Genomic DNA, 16,634 nt, shown 5'->3' with positions numbered 1-16,634 from the left:
TATACAAAAAGGGTATTGAAAATTGAAACAAATATGGCGACTCTATAAACTGTCAGGATCTTTATTTTTTTCTTACTCTCTACTTAGTTCCTTACAATAGCAAAACTTAATGGCTTCTAATAATGCGTTGCAATTTTTGCTTTTAAAGCGTGTTTTTTTAGTTTTTCTTAACTCAGAATCGAGATAAAATATCCAATTGTGAATCTAAACCATCCTGACTATTTGTGTGGCTATGAAACATGATTTTTTTTTCTGCAATTTAAATTGTAATATACAAAAAGGGTATTGAAAATTGAAACAAATATGGTGACTCTATAAACTGTCAGGATCTTTATTTTTTTCTTACTCTCTACTTAGTTCCTTACAATAGCAAAACTTAATGGCTTCTAATAATGCGTTGCAATTTTTGCTTTTAAAGCGTGTATTTTAGTTTTTCTTAACTCAGAATCGAGATAAAATATCCAATTGTGAATCTAAACCATCCTCGAATCCCCGTGAACTCACACAAAAAATTTCATCAAAATCGGTCCAGCCGTCTAGGAGGAGTTCAGTGACATACACACGCACACAAGAAATATATATATAAAGATATATATATATAAGCGAAATACCACTCACTGACTCACTCATCACGAGATCTCTAAAACTAGACACCCGATTGACTTGAAGTTTAGCATAGTTACTTATTTTGTGATGTAGACGCTCACTAAGAACGGATTCTGCGGAAATCCGATCCCAAGGGGAGTTTCTGGAACGTAATATATAAAAATTTCCAGTTTTGGTAGGAAATCACCATGGTACGGCTGTTGCTTTGTTGATGCTTCATTCGTCTCTATGTCAACGACTATTTCATTGTAAGTGCAGTTCTCATCACCGTTGAAATTTTTCGGGTACTTTAAATATCAAACATTGCCCTTTTTTTCAAGTATATTTATTTTACAGACTTGAAACTTCACAGTAATGTTCCTTATGTTACGCTGGATGACATTTTCTGAAAATTAGATCCCATGGGTGGTTTAAACCAGGCAACAGTGGGTACTTTGTCTGCATGAGAACAGGATTTTGCATTGTTCATGCCTTCTGCGTCTCCATGGCAACGGGCATCGCGCGGCAGTGGCGTACCCACAAGGAGGGGCATGTATAATGAGCAGCGCAATAGTGATCTGCCTGTAGACTGCCGTAGCGAAGTACGGGTACATCAGTTGTACGTTGCGTGCACAAGTCGGGAAACCACCGGTGCTATTCATGTTCTCTCCGGTACATTATACAGCATTGTATTAATTTTTCACAGAATTTTTTTTATTTACCATTAGTGTAAATGGGAGATGTGGCTTTATTTTTTTCCATTATTATAGCCGTGCGAAGCCTGGGCGGCAGCTAGCGTTAATATACGATTTATATTACTTCGTCGTTTTCACGAGTGATGTGACAAGAGAACGAAGTTTTTTACCCCAGTCCAGAAAAACTGGTTAATAATTACTTTGATTACCTTAAAACATAATAGGAAATTCTGGAATATTTTCTGCTTCCATTGCACACCAAAATAATTTTCTTGTTCACATGAAAAAATTTTCTCTCTGTTTACATTTAAAAACCTGGATGTAAACAAAACTTTAAGTTTTATTAAAAAAAAAACACCTTATTCTAAGAGAAAATGATATTTATTGTGTAGTGTAGGAATTTCAGGGCTTAGTAATTCTTTACGACACACAATTCAGTTTGTATTTTGTCGATATAAAATTAGATTTTACGCTCCATTAAAAAAATTCTAATTAATTTATCTGTAGTAAATTTTTGCGTGCAAATAATTTTTTTTTTGTTGAAATGTATAATTTAAAAATATGATTAGTCAGAAAAAATGTTGTAAAAATCAAAAGTTTTAAATGCTCAAAAATTGTATTAAAAATTTATTCATTATGTGTAATTATACCAAAAATATGAAAAAAATTCAAAATAATTTAATATATTAAATTATATTATATTTATTGGTTCAATCGATTTCAGTTTTTTTGGCTCGATACCAGGCAGTATAAATTTATGAGTTAAGTCACAAACAACCTTTAACGTATCTTTACAAGGAAAAAATCCCTTTCGGCACAGCCTACAGGCGTAGGTATATTGAGGAGTATTCATTTCCACTGGAAATATTTCATAAAAATCTATTAACATACGGAACAGTTCAAGAACTCAAATAAATAACATTTTACATATTCTCCAATATTCCAAAAAGATTTATGAAACATTTTTCTCATATTCATGCAGCAAAATATATGAAATGTTTTTAACTCAATGCAACAGCGTTAAATTGCGTAGAACGATTTTAATATTACGCGTACTAAGACGTTATACAGTTTTTTTTGTCTTCATATACTACCTGTCATCCCTTGTACTATTATGTGATAGTATAAAAATAAAAACAAAGTTTCAGAGTATATTTAGACGATTTAAATAAATTTAAAAAGAATGTATAATCAGGAAAATTACTTTTTATTTAAAAACCTTTTATTACGGTTATAATACTTTTCATCAAAAATTTTTGGAGCCAAAAGTTTTATATACAGTTCAGGAGTTTAACATTAATTTATATCGCATTTGTTATTACTTATATCTATTAAATAAGGTAAATACTTCTTTGTCTTTTACCCTTGTTTATTCCTTCACTAGTAGTAAGGGTTTGATACATAAAATTTATATTGTTCTGTAATGGGTCGAAAAAGAAATATCTCAGCTCCTGTGTGTTCACCACAGTCTGCATCCAGCCAGTTAATTTTACTATGTAGTCTTTTTATTCTCCGCAGAATTTCTTAACAACTTTGTTTACAGACTGCTCTGGTTTGGCAGAATTATAAATGATAGTATTCATAGTCTTGAAAACAAACTTCTTTACTTGGTTCTTACGCCACTCATATTAACCATATTAACTTTTCAACCATAAGTTATATTTTAAAGCTCAATCCCTTCATACCTCATCAGTACGCTCATTAAATACATTCTGTTCGATATCTCCAAGAAGAGAACAAATTAGTCTCCTACGCCTAAGTTATTTTAGAAATAGTAGTACTTAAAACATCCACGAAATGCAGATTTACCCCCAAGTAATATTTTTACCAGTGACGCTCTAACTGATGATCTACCTCACAGCCTGTACGTACAAATGTACAGGGGAGGGACCATAAGAAACTTGACTGAGAGCATGCTGCCATTCGTAGACGTAGTAGAGAGTTATCCCGCTATATACGGTTAGTAGATTGTTCTCCTGCTAGATGGGTCAGTTTGTATGTTAAAGTTTCATCGTAGTATTGTTTTTAACACGCTTTTATTAGCTTCGCCTGTATGTATCTATGTGACGGAATCTTTGAACGTAATTTTCACCCCCTTCAAAACGTCAGATTAATTTGAAACTAAGCACACTTATCAAGGACCGATGACAATTCTTTAATTAAAAAAGTTTGTCCCATTATCCTTACAAAAATGTTCAGGATAAGTTATTTTTTTATATCCGATACCCGTCAGTGTCTTTGTGCCAAGTACCAAGGCACGTGATAAGGCATGCTTATGGCTTAATTTTTGAGAGAAGCATATGACTACTGGCAGGATCCACTATGGAGTTTCGTTAAATTATAAAAAAATTATAGTTCGAAAGAACTGTCAATTATTAGTTTCGCATGTATGTATGAATGAATGGACTATGTAGTAAAATCTTTCGATTCAATTTTCACCCACTTTCCAACATCGGAATGTGTTGAAATTTGTCGTACGTATAAAGAACATCTGACAATAAAATATTTTGATATCTTAAGGCCTAAGTGTTAAGGGGAGTGGTGTGTCAGAGGGTCTAAAAACCACTAATTTAGAACTATAGTTATTAACCCGTCTTGTATACATGAGGTCAAGGCATGGTGGGAATTTGCCCCAGGATCGACTGTTACTCTAGCTTGAAGAAGGGGGGGAGGGGGGTTGTGGGTAAAATCCACAACGTATAAATTTTTGAAACTCAATGTTTTTTTTTTCAATTTGGAGTGTTTCCTATACAAATCTGTGGGTTATGGTGGAACATTTGCCCAGGTAAGGAGAGATAATGCCCCGAAATTTTGAAAATTTTAAAAGTATTTTTTTTTTATTTTAATTTTTTTTTTTTTTTTTCCGAGTTTGTGTTATGTAGGGAATGTGCCAGGGCTTCGTCCTCATATACATTGGAAAAGAAGGGGAAGGGTATAATGTCCCTAAATTTCCAAAGTTTGAAAACATTCTTTTTGATTTAAAGTGTTTCCGAGAACGAATTATGGTGGAAAATGGTTCCATGTTTTGACTTCCACCCTTTTTTGATTGTGCGAAGGGGGGGGGGGGGGGGGGGGTTGGCGTATGCACATAAATTTTGGAAATTTCAAAAAAAAATTATTTAGAGTGTTCCCGTGGTCGGGTCATGGTGGAAAATGTGCTCGGGGTTCGTTAATGGCAATACGGGTACTATATCTGAAATTATCTGGCCACTCTTCCAGCATGATCATTAATCCGTATTGATTTCGGCACAGATGGTGTACATATAATTAAACTAAACCAAAAGCCATTCAGTTTCTAGCGAAATACAGCTATGGTTCTGCTGAAAGGCGAATGTTACCATTAGTACTGAGTTGAGCATCTACGGTGCATAAAATGTAAGGCTGCACTGTAGATTATGCAGTTGTTTATTTTGGATCGCGTCTCTTTGCAGCTGGACAGACTTATGTAGCTCTTAGTCGCGTAAAGTCACTGTATGGTCTCCAAGTAGAAGAACTTGATTGCTCTAAGATAACAATTAAAGTACCATGTAATATTGTCGCATAAGCTGTAATTCTTAGATTACGATAACTTTAATGACTAATATTAAGTTTATTGTAACAAATAAATACTTTAATCTTTAATATTTTGTACTTTTAATTGGTTTTTATTACACATATTCAATATTTTTTTGAGACTAAAAATAATCAAATATACTTTAAGTTAAAAAAACTAATAAAATTCCGCTTTCGTCGTTGAATGAAATAAAAGTTAAAAAAATTAAATTTAAATTTTATTTATTTGTCCAACAGCCAAATATGGAAGGTGACATTGGAAACGTACAAAAACTAATTCCTAGAAAATTTTGCAAACATAGTCTTTCTTCAGTCTACCAAAGCCACAGGCAAACTAAGGGCCACCATCGTCTGCCCCTTTTATACACACGCAGTAACTAGTTTATTTTATCATTCATAATGACAAAACATTTTGACAATATTTTTATAGTTTAGGAATTTAAGATATACTCATCAGATTAGAACAGTGAGATCCACAGTCATCAAACTCAACAAATATTTTGTATACCCAAGGAACAAAATTATGTTATATATTTTTATTCTAAGTACAGTATCTAAATTCCTTAAACCATTAAGTCTTCAGACCTGACCAGAAGCTAAACAATGCAAATTCCATAAACAAAAATAATATGTAACACGTACCTGAATAGCGGGAAGTATTTTTGCACTACGCCTCTCATGTATTTGGCGATACAGCCTGTAACACGGCTGGCAGCGCGCGCTGTTCAATTGTGCGGGATAGTAGTTTGGCAGACTTCGGAGGTGGTTGGAGTCGTCGGTTCCCACCGAACCTGGGGGAAATTCCGCCATGTTTTTCACGACCAGCTGGGAAGAACTGGAGAGTTCTCCGCGGTTTTTGGCCTTTGGAGAATCGAGTATAAATAACCACGTTCGATCCAATACAGGGAGACCCGAAACAGACCTCCAAGCGAGAATACCCGGATGCTACGTCACACCACCGAAGAACCACCATATACTCTGCCAAGCCGCCGCCTGCCGAATTCTGTATTTTGGTTTTGGTGAGCCATGAATTGTGCATAAACAGACTTAACATATCACCGATTCCGATTAATTGTTGTGGCCACCAGATAGAAAAATACTGGCGGCAGCTGAGTGGTAATTGACTATCAGGCTGTGGTATTTCGGGTAAGTGGTTTTCACGAGCGTGCTAGGAGGCATAGTGTAAAGTGGTGGGGTCCAGAAAGTTGGAGTACGAGTAGCGGTGACGATGTGCTCAGCAGATATAGTTTTGTGTTGTGAAATTGACTTTTGATATTTTGCTGTCGTGATATTGTCACACACTGCTAATATCGGTGGAGACACTTTGTTTGCGAAGTGCCGATACAAAGGGCAGAATTTCTCACTTGAAACCAGAGTGAGTAGCAACTAGAAACTAACTGTCTGTGCGTTGACTTTTGACAAACAATGAGTTGCAGCGCTTGTAGCCCACACTGGGATACTGCTTGGGCACCCCTTTGACTTCGGGGGACACACGAGGATCAACGATACGCCCGGAAGACACCAGGAGTGCAGCTGAAACTGGCGCCTGGTTGCTGGTACCAGTGCGCTGAAGGACGAGTCGCAGCCCCGGTCTTTGCTGCGAGGTTCCAGAGCCGACCGAGTGGGAGGTGCGAGCAACAGTCCGAGGAATACCTGTCGACGCAACGAGTTGCGGACTGGCATTGTAGGTGATTATTGGCGGTTTTATGTCCCTCTTATATTCATCAGGGATTTAATTTGTAACTGCCATAACATAATTGTCTGGAAGTTATATCTTCGTGAACCGTTTGATGGAGGCGGGGGAGGGGAATACTTAAAAAAGTAGAGAATTTTTGCAAGACATTAATTTTAATGCCGAAACTAGTGGTTGGTTGTGATATCTGGGTGATAACTGATGAACCCACTAGAATGTAATGATTTTGGATCTACTTCTAAGTGGACGTTAAAAATGAATGTTATCTGTTGTAAAAATAATTTTTATATTTTTGTGTTTTCATACCGTTTATTATTAATCATGTTTTTGTTGATAAACTGCAAACACCCCCCCCCCCCCAAACAAACGAATATTCTAACCTTTTTTCACCACAGCTAATTTAACGCTTAATAATATATTAATCTTGTGATGCTTTTATATAATATTTTGTATTCTGGATTAAAAGTCTCGTAAATATTGTTTGGTTTTGATAGCTTAGGTAGCTAGCTGCCTTCCACAACAACTAGTTCATAGACACACAGTACTGGCTGAGCAGAAGTTAGGGGATTGTAATCACCTTCATTTAGGCACCTAAATTATCCTATGTAATCATCCTTTTACATAGTCGGTTTAATATGAAATGACTCTCTGTAATGAAGCCAAGCTATGCTAATTGCTACGAGGTTGTCATGAGTGTTTTAGGGTGTTCCAAAATTTTTTTAATAAAGAAATTGTGCCCGCAAAAGTTGTACATTATACTGCTAACTTTTTATTTTTGTTATGAAGCATTCCTGTCACTGATAAGGGGTGGGACTACAAGGACACACCCTATAATGCATATTACTCAAAAAGTACACAAATTGGAACGCACATTAAATGAATATTCTTCAAAAAAGACTCACATTGGCACGCACGTAAAGATGCACATTCTTCAAAAGCACGCATTTTTAGAGGCACATTCAAAACAGGGGACGCATATTATTACTAAAATTAAATTAAAATGACGTTCATTGGGACACGCATCAACGAAAATGAAGGAAATTTAAAATGCATATTAAATAAAAAGGACACACATTTTCGACTAACATTCAACTGGAATACGCACATTCATCAAATGTACTCAAATAAAGAGATACCTTCATGCATCATACAGGACACACATTTAGCCACAATTTCATGAAATAGGACTCACAATAATTATCATCATTGCTCATATATTATTATTCATTTTCTGATAACCCAAAAGGGACATAATTATCTTAAATCAAAGTGAAACTTTGCAATCAATTTAGTAAATAGATGTAATTATTTGATTGCATCATCGTGCATTAACGAGGATCTATATAAAACTTAAATTTCTTAATCATGGTTCATTATCATGCATTCACAAAAAGGTTCGCAATAATATACATCAATGTTTGTATATGTTTGAACTCATAATAGAACTTCAACGAATATACACAACAATTTTGATTTATTTTTTATGGTACACTTGCATTTCTCCACATAATTGTTTTTGAATTCCTTACAGTGTCCTCATGGTTTCCACAAATGTGTTTTAAGAAGAAAAGTCATATAAGTTGATTTATTAGATGTTTTTTGCTTGCTGAAAAACCGTTACATTTGTAGAAAATTGCTCCATCGGTATCCAACTGATGGCAGGATACGTTAGAATACGAATAGAATATGCAATTGGTAGAATACAATCAGCAGGATGCGATTTTATAGGATATGATACTGTTCGTAGGATATAATTGGATGGATACTATTAATTCTGGCTACACATGGTATCAAACATTCATAATTTGTTGTGTTGTAAAAGCAATCATGGTTTTATGTGGGTTCCGGGATGTTCTTCCATGGTTGCAACATAACAATGGTTTTGCTAAAATTCAAGGAGAAGGGGAATCTTGTAGCATGATAATGTTTCTCAGCTGTTTTAAAGCATATTTATCCAATTAGGAATGATAATTCTTGTTTGATTTTTGCATGATAAAAATTATTTTAGAGCTTATTTGGTAACAGAAATTTTACAAACAATAGACTATCCTAATATCAATATATATTTCTCTAAAATACTAAAATTCCAGAAAAGACTGCGTCTTACGGGGGTGCCACCCATTTCAGGTAAGTAATAATAGATCTACTTAGAGACTTTTTTAATGTTTTTATTTGAAAAATATAAACATTGGAAACTTTTTGGATAATAAGTTGCCAGATTTATCTTTAAAAGTGTTTGTTCTGCACAAATATGAAGAACCAACTGGAAAACAGAAATAAAACCTTATAGGATTAATTGCAATTCTACTGGCTACTTCAAGATATGGTTAGAATTTCTCTCGCAAAACCAATATTGAATTGCTTGGATGTCAAACTCCTCACAAATTTGAGAATTTTGAAATCCTGGGAATAATTAAATAATATTATCTTGAGACAATGCAGGCCAGTCAGACTGCGCTGGCCAACGTGGTTTCAGGAGTGGCCCTACATTTTCCCAGTCTTAGGTAGCATCTATCCTTCCCCAATCTTTACGTGTAAATGCGACCAGTTGCGGTGCCTCTTGGTGTCCCCAGAGAGTTCGGCATATTCCTAGAGTCCCAACCACATGTGATGTAGTTAAAATGTTATTGTTCTTGTATCTTCGAGTGTTTAACGATATGACACTTCGGAGGGATACAAGACCTTACCATGGGATGAAGTGGCATGTTTTAAAGAGGTATCAACCTGCGAGCTGCAGAGAAGTAAAGCTGTTTATTGACCCCTTGGCGATAGATAGCAGGAGACGAGCGAAGGGGCTTCGTGTGCAAAACTCGGTGCATCGGGGACCGGATCATTTGTTACAGTGTTGTGTACGCAGGACGAGTGAGTAGTGCGAAGCAGTGTGCTGCGACCAAGGTGTGGTGTGTGGTAAGAGACAAGCAGAGACACTTTCAAGCTGAGCACTCGTAGAGAGTGTAAAATTTGGACTTATGAAAGTGCGAATTATATGTGGTGTTGGGGGTACTTATGGAATGACTTCAATATAATAGCAGTGTGCATGATAAGAATGGTTGTTTCTAAAATATTTATACATTTTTCGTCTTAAAAATACATATTAAACACTAAGTTTCAGATAAATGCAGTTTCCACTCGGTTTCTGGCCACTTCAACAACTTGCTGGCAATTTGTTTAAATGTCTCAATAATTATATTATAAAACATCTTTATCATAGATCATTATAGAGCATGCCCACTTTAAAATAGAAATTTCACAAAACTGTTTTTTATGTGATTTATTATACATTTAAGTTTCAGGCTATTGATGTGTTCTGCGCAACAATCTTTAATATTTACAGTCTCTTATTACTACTACTTGCGAAACTGTAATTTACTGTACAGATAATTAGTGGTTCAGTAAATGAAGAAATGAAAGAAAATAATGTCTAGTATTTAACTGGTTCTTCACAACACAATACTTGGTCTCAAATATATACCTCATCGACTGTGAAGGTGGGGATATCTTATATATTTGCTGTTAAATTTCCAGCGACTTTCTGCACCCCAGCCAAAGTTTACATTCCAGACTCGTTCCAGAATCCTGGAGCCTCTGACTCCAGGGATGTGTCTTTCCGCCATCCTGACTCCAGGGATGTTTCTTTCCGCCATCCTGACTCCAAAACACCAACTCGCTCTCGCGTGTAGTCATATGCACTCGCTGGCCCAGTCACAACGACGATTGCCCTCCCTGGGTGGGCCCAAATTTATATATGGCTGTTGCTGGTCTCCTCATTGCTCAACTGGCTCCACTGGAACAGTTGTTAATACCTAATTGTCTCCAAATTGTGGTCCTGTGGGCTCCAGTGGTTGAGTTCTACGGCCCCTTCTTCACCAAGATGCTAAAGCTACTGAAACTCTTCTAGGAGCTTGTTCTGAAAGATTCAGCGATCTAACACATTAACTTGTCGCTCGTTGCTTACTAAGGTACACGCTCCGCGCCTGGCCTGTCAAATTTGTGATAATTGCGCGTTTTTTTTTTCTCCGTTGTTTCAGTTTTTGACTGTTGGTCATGCTCTCCTCAGATGACTGGACATTCTTTGGTGATTTTTTGTTAGAGGAAGTACCGATTTCGAAGGCTGTTCAGGAAGGCTTTCTGATGACGATTGCGGTGAAGTCTGCTCGGTTTGACAGCTCGCGAAATATGCAAAAGAAATATTGTCGTTAGGCTAGAAACAGCTCAGGTATGTAGACCCGCGCCCCTGGCGTGACATCAGATGTTGGTCACGCAGCATGGACCTCCAGAATACGGCACCCACTCAAGTACTTTTACAATGGGCGAGAAAGGTAACACTAGGTTAAGTATATGCATGTTTTGTGAAACTCAACACTATATATGTAACAACAACACTTAGTGAGATGATGTAATAATGGTAGAAGTCTTCGTTTCAGTGAGCAGACATTTAACTTTTTGTAATGTTAAATAGTGTAAATACTCAAACACAGTAACACATGCAAATAATTAAATAGATTTACTTTCGAAACTCCTTTTTCCATTTGTAACATTTGTTGTTAGAAGTTCGGATGGCTCTAACTAATATATTTAAGCTTTTTAATTTAAAAAAAAATAAAATATTTGTATATAAATAAACCATATATTTTCCGCTTTTAGAAGATGAATTAGTGTAAACAGATATAGTTAGTTTTGTGATAAAGTAAGTGTTAGTTTTGGGTATAAGTTTAGGCTAGGAGTAGTATGCATGTCTTGCTACTGGATTCAGGGTGTGATGTTCGTGTCGGTGCCCGCCATCTTGGACTCTTACGTCACGGTGGCCATTTTTAATGATCTTGGCCTCAAACTTTTAACTTGACCTTAAAAAATTACCAACTAAAGCCAAATATTACACATAATTGAACGAAATTGGCCAAACGTTTGCCCAAATTAACCAAAACTTCAAGTTTTTAAGAAAATGGTCTGTCAAAAAATCTCAGAAAATCAGGGGGGGAAAAGTCCCCTTATTTCGAGGGAGTGTTCCCGTTTTGATCGAAGATTTCCCGTTTTAGTCCTGAAAATACCAGAGCCATGAAATATCTTTAAAAAGGCTCAAAGTACTCATCTACAAGTCACCAATAAACCAATGAAGACATTTATTGTAGACAGATAGGATGTCATGGCCAACATTTTTAATAGTTACATTACTATTACAATTTTCGTAATGAATGACATATTAAAAATCCATATTATTTATGCTATAAAATCCGGAAAAAGTTTAAAATAATGAGAAAAATTATATTTAAAAATATAAAAAATTCCATTATTTTGAAATAATTTCACATTTGCCATCTTGGAAATTCATAAATATTGAGCTAGAAAACAGAAAAAAAAAAAGAATATAGTAAAAATATTTGAATACCATATTATAAAATAAAATAAAAAAAATCAGTTATGGTATGGAGCTCGGAGTTTCCGGTTCAAAATCGGCGAGAGGAAAAATGGCGAAAAAACATCTTCCATAAAAGCCACAGTCAGACTCCTTCTACCACTAAACCAAGGTAGATATATTGCCAGCTAGTATTACATCACGCCCCCCATCTTGTTTTAGTCTGCTGGAAGCCACCATATTGGATCCTACAAATGTTTTCTTTTGTTATGTGGTGCTACCACCAAAGTGCACTAATTTATAATTGCCAGGGCGTCCGTCATCTTGACATGAGGTTGCCATTTTTAAAATTAGTAATTACACAGGTCTGCAAATTTTTTTTGAAAAGTTTTTTTGTTTAATGATTAATATTTGTTTTAATTGTCTAAAAAGTAGTAGAAAACGGTATTCATATGATATAGACCATGTCACATTAATCAGATTTAGATGATATAGTATTTGAACACGAAAAAAAAAATTAAAAAAATAATAAAATGAATGAGAATGATTTTAGAATCTATACTAATATTATAAAGCTGAAGAGTTTCTTTGTTTGTTTGAACGCGCTTATCTCAGGAACCACTGGTCCGATTTAAAAAATTATTTCAGTGTTGAATAGTACATTTATCGAGGAAGGCTATAGGCTATATTATATTCTCAGTAACATTAGAGATCCTTACTAAAAGTCCAATATAGAATCAAATGCGTTGGAGGGGGTTAGATACATAAAGCAGTACACGTACGAAGTGTGTGTTGACAATGCCGCAGGCGCTAGAAGTTTATTTCCTATTGCCTATTAACATTGTTGCCACGCGCTAGATGCCTTATCATTCTTAATTTTCCCATACAAGTAAAAAACACCCGTGTGATATTAACAACGAAGTAATCAGTACCCTCATAAGAGTTCAATTAGTATTTTAATACTTTTTATCACTTTAAATCGCAAACCTAAACTATTGTTTTTTTTCCTCTCTCTGTGTTTCATTTGTTTTTTTTTTTCTTTAACTAGAATTATTTTTATTTTTGAATTAATTTTCATTTTTCGGACCATCAAACTTTTTCTTCTCCCGTTACAATTCTGACAAGGACTTGTATGTGTGTGTATATATATATATATATATATATATATATATATATATATATATAAGCGAAATACCACTCACTGACTCACTCATCGCGAGATCTCTAAAACTATACACCCGATTGACTTGAAATTTAGCATAGTTACTTATTTTGTGATGTACACGCTCACTAAGAACGGATTCTGCGGAAATCCGATCCCTTTGGGATCGGATTTCCGCAGAATCCGTTCTTAGAGAGCGTAATACATCAAAATTTCCAGTTTTTGGTAGGAAATCACCATGGCAACGGCTGTTGCTTTGTTGATGCTTCATTCGTCTCCATGGCAACGACTATTTCATTGTTAGTGCAGTCCTCATCACCGTTGAAATTTTGCGAGTACTTTAAATATCAAAAATTGCCCTTTTTTAAGTATATAAATTTTTTAGACTTGAAACTTCACAGTAATGTTCCTTATGTTACGCAGGATGACATTTTCCGAAAATTATATCCCATGGGTGGTTAAAACTAGGCAACAGTGTGTACTTTGTCTGCATGAGAACAGGATTTGGCATTGTTCATGCCTTCTGCGTCTCCATGGCAACGGACATCGCGCGGTAGTGGCGTACCCACAAGGAGGGGCATGTATAATGAGCGGCGCAAGAGTGATCTGCCTGTAGACTGCCGTAGCGAAGTACGGGTACATCAGTTGTACGTTGCGTGCACGAGTCGGGAAACCATCGGTGCTATTCATTTTCTCTTTGGTACATTATACAGCATTGTAATAAATTTTCACAGAATTTTTTATTTATTTACAATTACTGTAAATGGGAGATGTGGCTTAATTTTTTTCTATTAGTATAGCCGTGCGAAGCCGGGTCGGGCAGCTAGTATTTTATAAATTTTTTTAAGTCTATAGCTATTTAAATACAAAATTAAGGTGTACATGAAGAAAACAATTAATAATAACGTTTTATTTTTGAAAAAAAAAGCTGCGTTTTGTTGTTTTCGTTTATATATTTATTTTTCATTTCTGTGTATCATCCAGTAATAGTCCGGCATCATATTAACGTCCCAACGGCCTTAATATCTTCTTTCCATCTCTTTTATGTCCTGATGAAACTGTTCACGTTGTTCTTCACTGTAGTCGCCTAGATTTTTTTTGGGAAACAATCAATGCGAGACTTTAAATTTGAATTTTCAGACTCATATTACAGCCTAAATTTTTATAGGCTTTAACATTTCCTGGACAATATTTTTATAAGCAGGATATTTTGTGTTGCCTAGAAACTTAGATACGACATTTTTAAAACCATGCCAGGCATTTAGTTCCAAGGTTGTCATCACAATTTCAAATTCTGTATCCCTAATCAGTTTCCTGATATCAGGTCCCGTAAATATTCCCTCTTTCAACATCGCATCAGATAAGCTAGGGAAACATGAACAAAGTTATTTGAAAGTATTTCTATCTTGCGGTAATGCATTTACGAACTGTTTGATAAAACCAAATTTGATGTTAAGTGGTGGAAGCAATATTTTTTTTGGGATCCATCAAGTTCGGATTGATGACATTTTTTACTCCATATTTCAATTACTTTCTAATTTTCCAATCAGTTTTTTTCCAATGTAAATTTCATGCTCTACTGTCCCATTCACAAATATAACAGGGGAATTTTGTGTAGCCTTGCTGTTGACCAAGAAGCATGCATATGATTTTTAAGTCACCGCAAACTAACCATTTGTGTTCGGTGTATTTTAATTTCTCCAAAACATTTTTAAAGTTTTCGTAAGTTTCTAAGATAATCTGAATGAGCTACCGGTATCGATGCAAATTTATTGCAGATATGCAAAAGGACAGCCTTTAAGCTTCTGTTTGAATAATCTATAAAAATTCGCCATTCTTGTGTATTGCATTCGATATTGAATTTTTGTACTAAACCGCCAATATCACAGCAAAACACAATATTATCCTCTTTCTTAAAATACTCCACAAACTCTTGTCCTCTGCTTCGATACCAGTAAAATGTAGTTTCAGCATCTAATAATTTTTTTTTTTTTTTTTTAGTCGAGAACCGAGAAGATCTGCAGCGTCCTTAGGTTATCCAAGATCCCGTTCCAAATCATTCAGTTCTTGCTATTTTAAAGGTCGAGGGTCATTTGTAGGATGAAAAATTTCACCACTGCTTTGCAGATGATCATTTTGTTCTGAGTTTTGTGATAAAGGCGTTTCGAAGCTGAAGTGTTAGTAGGAACTGGCATGGGTAATTCGGGTCTATGTGGAAATGGCTTTGTTACAGACGAAACATCAGGATATATAATTTTGGCGCGTTTTCTAGAATTTATTATATCCTGTTACATTGGTCAAACAAAAATAACAATCATCTGTATGATTTCTTTTTTGTTCCCTCCACAGCATAGGAATACCGAATGACAATGATTTTGATTTAACGTAAGTCCATTGTCTTAACACTTCAACACATAGCCGGCATACTGTATGCGGAACCCACTGATTTTCTTGGTAACATAACCTCATTCCGAAGTAAGCATAATAAGCATTTTTTACAAAGTCTGTTATTTTCAATCTTTGCTTAACTATTGTATATTGTCTGCAAATATAGCAAAATACATTTGGATTGTTTTTGCATCTCCAACGAGCCATAGTTAGGCCTACAGATTTAATAAAACAATATTTTATTCAAATTTTATTTTTGCAATTTAAACCACTATGATTAGTCATAGACTACATAAAACTTTTTTTTTCATGCTTTTTCTCACAGTGGAAAGGCAGGTAAGTAACAATAGACTATAAGATGGTCGGTCATAGAGTATAGAATAGAAATATATCATGGAATCAATTTTGTAAAAACAAAATTGGTTGTCTGTAAAGTCGGTTTACGGACGATAGTTTAACGTGACGTCATAACAAAATATTGATGAAATGATTGCATACTTTTATGAATAAAATTGAATAAATTATATTTTAATCATAAAAGAATATTTACTTGAAATTACCCTAGTAATCAGATTTTTAAAATGCAAGAATATTTAACATTTATTGCCGAAATTGTTGTTGTAATAAGCAACGAAAACCACTTTAACTTTTCACTTCATTTTATAAACAGTCGACGAAAGAGTTCACGTGTAGATGACTGGAAATTAATTTTAAAAACTAGCGTTTAGCTATAAGGTTTAAATAGAATTATGAACAAGTTTTCATATAAATAACCTGTGATAAAATATTTATCATCGATTATATGAATCACCATAATTTTTTAGTCAATTCTAACATAACCTATTATTACTGCACTCGCCGACAGATGCTAATTTTTTAATAATAAAATAATAAATACTTGAAATTTCACTAGTAATCAGATGTTTAAAATGCAAGAATATTTAACCTTTATTGACAAAATTGTTGTTGTAATAAGGAATGAATACCACATTAACTTTTCGTTTGAATATAATTATGAACACGTTTTCATATAGGTAAATAAAATTTAATCAAATATCTAACATATCCTATTATTACTGCACTCGCTGAAAGATGCTACTTTTTTTAATAATAAAAGAATAAATACTTGAAATTATAATAGTAATCAGATTTTTAAAATGCAAGAATAATTAACCTTTAATGTCCGAAATTGTTGTTGTAATAAGC

Source organism: Bacillus rossius, chromosome 5 (assembly GCF_032445375.1).
Source record: "Bacillus rossius redtenbacheri isolate Brsri chromosome 5, Brsri_v3, whole genome shotgun sequence".
NCBI classification, from domain to species: Eukaryota; Metazoa; Arthropoda; class Insecta; order Phasmatodea; family Bacillidae; genus Bacillus; species Bacillus rossius.
Note: the sequence above shows the minus strand (reverse complement) of the source record.